Source organism: Leptonychotes weddellii, chromosome 11 (assembly GCF_054177405.1).
Source record: "Leptonychotes weddellii isolate Sample4059 chromosome 11, ASM5417740v2, whole genome shotgun sequence".
NCBI lineage: Eukaryota > Metazoa > Chordata > Mammalia > Carnivora > Phocidae > Leptonychotes > Leptonychotes weddellii.
Window position 1 is genome coordinate 40,290,142 of NC_138379.1, and position 6,000 is coordinate 40,296,141.

Below are 6,000 nucleotides of genomic sequence, written 5' to 3' on the forward strand. Positions count from 1 at the left end.
TCACTGGAAGCATCAGGAAAGCTTCAACTGCTCAGGATGAGAAAGTATGAGCCAGCCTGCCATGCCTGAGGAAATGTAGTGGGTTCAGTTCTTTGACTTCAATAGATTCTCTTAAGAAACTAAGGTCATTGGTGGAGATTGTTACCCAGAGGCAATATGGATTAAGCATGGGGGTTCTAGAGCAAGATACCTGGTTCACATCCTGGCTTTGTCAGTTCCTGGTTGTAGGAACTTCAGCAAGTTACTTGGCCCTTTTTGCCTCCATTCCCCGAGCTATAAAATGGAGACAATAGTAGCATCCACTTCATTGTGTTGCTGGCAGGATTAAATGAGTCAGTACATGTAAAACGCTTAGAATGATTCCTTGTGCCCTGCAAGTCTCTATATACGTTCCTTCCAGTTACAATCCATCCTCATTATTTGCAGGTTCTGTATTTGCAAATTTGCCTACTGGCTAAAATCTATTTGTAACCCCAACATCAATACTTATAGTGATTTCGTGGTCATTTGTGGACATGTGCAGAATGGCAACAAATTGGAATTGCTCAACGTGCACATTCCCAGCTGTTGGGCAAGATGATGCTCTGCCTTCTTATTCCAGTGCTCATAATGTAAACAAGTGTCAGTCCAAGTCAGAGGAGGCAGGCAGGGAGTCTTTCTGCAGTCTATTTAATGCCACATTTTCTCTTGCATTTTTGTGCTTTCTATTGGTTGATTTCATTGTCTAAAACGCTCCAAGTGTGGTGCTGAAGTACTGTCTGCTGTTCCTAAGCACAAGAAAGCTGGAATGTATCTTACAGAGAAAACACGTGTGTCAAAGAAGCTTCATTCAGGCATGAGTTATAGTGTTGGCTGTAAGGTCAATGTTAACGAATCAATAATATGTATTAAATAAAGTATCTTTACACAGAAACACACAGAAAACAGTTATGTGTTTATTGGTTGATGAAAATGTTGTGAGCAGAGGCTCATAAGAACCTAACCCTAATTTCCTCTGTGAGCAATGGTTCTGTATTGGAGACAAACTGACAGAACGTAACTACTGTGAATGAGAAGAATCCCTTGTATTTTCTTACCAGGACTCCTCTATCCTATGCGGCCCAGAGAAGTGAGGCATATGGAAATGAGCAGATTTCTGCCTCATATCGACTGGAAGAGATGCATTTTAAGCTCAGAATCACAGTTTTATATGGTTCCACGCCTTTGTTGACAAAATGGGGGCAGGACATGGGTATCTTGAGAAACTTCAGCCTGAAAGGCTCTTTGGACCAGTGGGTAGGCCATGGTCCCCAAGCACAGGGGCAGAAGCTGGCCAGCTGACAGCTGCCCTTGGTGAGTTCGGAGTCATTCCTCCCCAGGAGGAGGTTCATCCTGGCTAAGGGACTGAGTTGTGCCTCTGCTCCTTGCCTGCCTCCTCTGACTTGGACTGACAACTGCCTTTCATGTGGCAAGCTTTGAAAGCACCTGACAGACACCTGAGACAAAGCTGAGATCATAGTTACTAGGCCTCCCAGGTAACTGTCACTAAATGCTCTCCTGCCTGAGGAGAAATGTGTGCGGCGTGTTTGGACCAGTGAGGGAAAAAAATAGTGTCTTGGACACTGAAATGAAAAGAATTTCTGGTCTCAAACCAGATGGGAGCCCCTCTAGCGAGAAAGGTGGTGTCACACATACTTCACTACCACTTCATGATGCAAGCTCATGCAGCCAGAGCACAGCCGAGTCTCATGGCCTTGTAACATCCTGGCGAGCTGGGGCAATATTGCTGTGACACAGCTGTAACAGCGCATGGCCAGAATGTCCCACCACGACAAGGTGGAACTTGGTACCGACACAACTCCACACTGGGAGCATATAAGCAGGCCCCACACTGCACACCACCACCACCATGCCATGACACAAGGGCTGTAACGTGACAACCTGATAGGCCCACTGTCCTGATCATGGTATCATCACATGTCTGTCACCATACTGCAATGCCCTGACAACACACCAGCATGCTGCAAAGCTCTAACCCCGCAGCATCTGTTTTGACCAACTTCCTTGATGGAGTCTCATCAGCTCAGAGTCCAGATATTTTGGGGGCCATTAAGCCCAGCCCGGAAGCACCACCGACATAAATATCTAAAGAAATTCCCTCTGGCTTTGCCCTTCCTGTGCTATCGATAGACCCCTGCCTGCCTCGTCCACCAGGTGTGAGGACAGAGTTCATTTTTCTTCACTTTTGTGTGTCTCGGCACTTAACATAGCACATAGCTCAGAGTGAGTATAAATTTGTTTGGTGAACTTGGCATTGAGGTAAAGAGATCCAGTGACATCAAGGGGTCATTGTGTAAGTCATAGTCACAGGCTCAGAAGTCACTTCAGACTGGAACCAATGGTTCTCAGGTTTACTTATTCCTATATTTATTTTTGCCATATTTGTGTATTACTTATTATTAGCTCAATATCTTTAAATGGACATATTTTTTAAAAACATGCAAATTATATTCCTTAAAAAGAAAACAAAAAGCCCAAAGAATTGATAACCCCTTACCCCACCTCTCTGCAGGAGTTTCCCCGATGTTGGCCTCTGGACCCTGCTTGATGTGTGAGGACTACATTTCACATGCTGCAGGGGACCAGGTGAAGTCCAAGACAGTCTGTGCCCCCTGACGAAGGGAGAGTTCCATGGATTTGGTGGCACTGGCCAAAGCCAGGTGGGGGGCATTGGGTCTGTGTGTGTGTGACTGCAGCTAGGGAAATGGTTGCCTCAGGGAGACTAGTAGACTTAAAAAATATATCCCAGCCTTCCTGGGATAAGGGAACTGGGGCTCTTGCAATATGCCTGGCAGGAGATATAATCCTGGAACTCTTCTTCATTACAATACCACCCTAGCTAACTAACACTTATCAAGCTCTTACACTGAAGTGTCATACTCTCTTTTAAATTACATAGCAGCTGGATTTGGTACTTTCCACTATCTCCAGTTGACTTTTGGGAAACTGAGGCTCAGAGTGGTTGCAACTTCCACAGGGTCACACAGCTAGCAAGAAGTGGAGGCAGAATTCAACTGCAGGCTGGCAGCTCTCTGGCTTCAGAGTCTGGGCTCCTAACCATTACACTTGGCTCCCTCTCTGAGCTGTTTTCCCTAATTTGTATCCAGCTGCCCAGTGTGGCCAGGAAATACAAGTTGGGGTGGGTCACCATATTTGGGGTGATGTCCTGCTCACTGTCTTTACTGGGACAAAGCCATTCTCTGAGGGTTTACAGAAGCTAATTAGTAAGACCTAGAGCATCTGGGAGCCAGTGGTCAGCTGAGTTGTGTGGTACTCTGTCCCTGACTATGTCTGGGGGCCTGGCCAGAGCTTCACCATGAGGTGTTAGAGAGCATAACAGAACCTACTTTCAGGCATTAAAAAATGAAAAATGAGAAGGTAAGATGTGGCTAATTCTATTGCCATCATTTTGCTTAACTAAATGACACTCCCAGGGATGTGTAGTAGTAATTACTTCTTCCCTGTCATGTCCTCTTGTTCTCTCACTAATTTGCTACTGGAAACCACCTCCAATCCAAGGCCTGTCATGGCTGGCTCTTTCTGAATCTACAACGTTTTCCATCTTTCTGACTTGCTTGGACTTTTTCCTGGTTTGGAGGACAGAGATGTTGGCTCCTAAATGTGGGGGTCCCCAGATGGAAGCCTTAAGATGGGGAGAACAGATATTTACCCTAAAATATAAACTTGTTAATACTACATAGGAACCAAGTACATGTGCACACATGTTCATAGCAGCCATACCCACAATAGCCAAAAGGTGGAAATAACCCAAATGTCCATCAGTGGATGAGTAGATAAACAACATGTGGTAAATCCATACAATGGAATATTATTTGGCCACAAAAAGGAATGAAGTACTGAAAAAGAGCAGTCAAAAGGTCAAAGATGGTGGGGGAGTAGGAAACCTTAGTTTTGTCTGGTTCCAGGAATTCAGCTACATATCTATCAAATCATACTGAATACCTGTGAACTCAACCAGAGATCTAAGAAAAGAATAGCTGCAACTCTACAAATAGAAAAGTGACCTCTCTGCAAGAATGACAAGACAGAAAAACTCACCTCAGAAAAGAGAACAAGAGGTAGTATTGACTGCCAGGGACCTAATGAGTATGGATGTAAGTAAGATGTCAAAACTAGGGTTCAGAATAACAATTATAAAGATACTAGCTGGGCTTGAAAAAAAAGCATAGAAGACACTAGGGAATCCCTTTCTGGAGAAATAAAAGAACTAAAATCCAACCAAGTCGAAATAAAAAAGGCCATTAATGAGATGCAATAAAAAATGGAGACTCTAACTGCTAGGATAAATGAGGCAGAGGAGAGATTTAGTGATATAGAGAAAAATTATGGAGAATAAAGAAGCTGAGAAAAAGGGAGATAAACACCTACTGGATCACAAGGGGAGAATTCAAGAGATAAGTGATACCATAAAGTGAAACAATATCAGAATAATTGGGATCCCAGAAGAAGGGGGGGTGCAGAAAGTATATTGGAGCAAATTATAGTGGAGAACTTCCCTAATCTGGAGAAGGAAACAGGCATTCAAGTCCAGGAGGCACAAAGAACCCCTCTGAAAATCAATAAAAATAGGTCAAGACCTCGACATATAATAGTGAAACTTGCAAATCTCAGAGACAAAGAGAAAATCCTGAAAGCAGCTCGGAACAAGAGGTCTGTAACCCACAAGGGTAGAAACATGAGACTGGCAGTAGACCTATCCACAGGGACCTGGCAGGCCAGAAAGGACTGGCATGATATAATCAGGGTGCTAAATGAGAAAAACATGCAGGCAAGAATACTTTATCCAGGTAGGTTGTCATAAAGTAGAAAAGAAATAAAAAGCTTCCAGGACAAACAGAAACTAAAAGAATTTGTGATCACTAAACCAGCCCTGCAAGAAATATTAAAAGGAATCCTTTAAGTGAAGAGAGAGCCCAAAAGTAACATAGACCAGAAAGGAACAAAGACAATATACAGAAACAGTGACTTTATAGGTAATACAATGGCACTAAATTCATATCTTTCAATAGTTAACTCTGAATGTAAATGGGCTAAATGTGCCCATTACAAAGACACAGGGTATCAGACTGGATAAAAAAGCAAGACACATTGATGTGCTGTCTGCAAGAGACTCATTTTATTTTATTTTTTTTATTTATTTATTTATTTTCTGATTAAGGTTTTTATTTGAGAATTTGCTCTATTAAAGACATGCTATTAAATTTACCCTTTATTTTTATTTTTATTTTTTTAAATTTTTATTATGTTATGTTAGTCACCGTACAATACATCATTATTTTTGATGTGGTGATCCACGATCCATTGTTTTCGTATAACACCCAGTGCTCCATGCAGTACGTGCCCTCCTTAATACCTATCACTGGGCTAACCAATCTCCCCCTCCCCTTTAAAACCCTGTTTGTTTTTCAGAGTCCATAGTCTCTCATGGTTCATCTCTCCCTCCAATCCCCCCCCCATTATTCCCTTCCTTCTCGTAATGTCCTCCATGCTATTCCTTATATTCCACAAATAAGTGAAATCTTATGATAATTGACTTTCTCTGCTTGACTTATTTCACTTAGCATAATCTCCTCCAGTCCCATCCATGCTGATGTAAAAGTTGGGTATTCATCCTTTCTGATGGCTGAGTAATATTCCATTGTATATATGGACCACATCTTCTTTATCCATTCATCTGTTGAAGGGCATCTCGGCTCTTTCCACAGTTTGGCTATTGCGGATATTGCTGCTATAAACATTGGGGTGCATCTGGCCCTTCTTTTCACTACGTCTGTGTCTTTGGGGTAAATACCCAGGAGTGCAATTGCTGGGTCATAGGGTAGCTCTATTTTCAAATTTTGAGGAACCTCCACACTGTTTTCCAAAGTGGCTGCACCAACTTGCATTCCCACCAACAGTGTAAGAGGGTTCCCCTTTCTCCACAACCTCTCCTAACATTTG

General features: G+C 42.8%; 1 protein-coding gene across 4 annotated transcripts in view; it reads left to right on the plus strand.

Annotated features, from left to right (window-relative positions):
• The window catches only part of LOC115937903 (uncharacterized), a 176,446-nt gene that overhangs the window by 116,140 nt on the left and 54,306 nt on the right, over positions 1–6,000 (plus strand). Inside the window, exon 7 of one of the 4 annotated variants that reach the window (XR_014138692.1) lies at positions 2,552–5,953. The exons of the other annotated variants lie outside the window; for them this stretch is intronic. The gene's annotated coding sequence lies outside the window, so the exon portion shown is untranslated. Of the gene's footprint in view, positions 1–2,551; positions 5,954–6,000 lie in introns of those variants that run through there. 4 annotated transcript variants of the gene reach the window in all.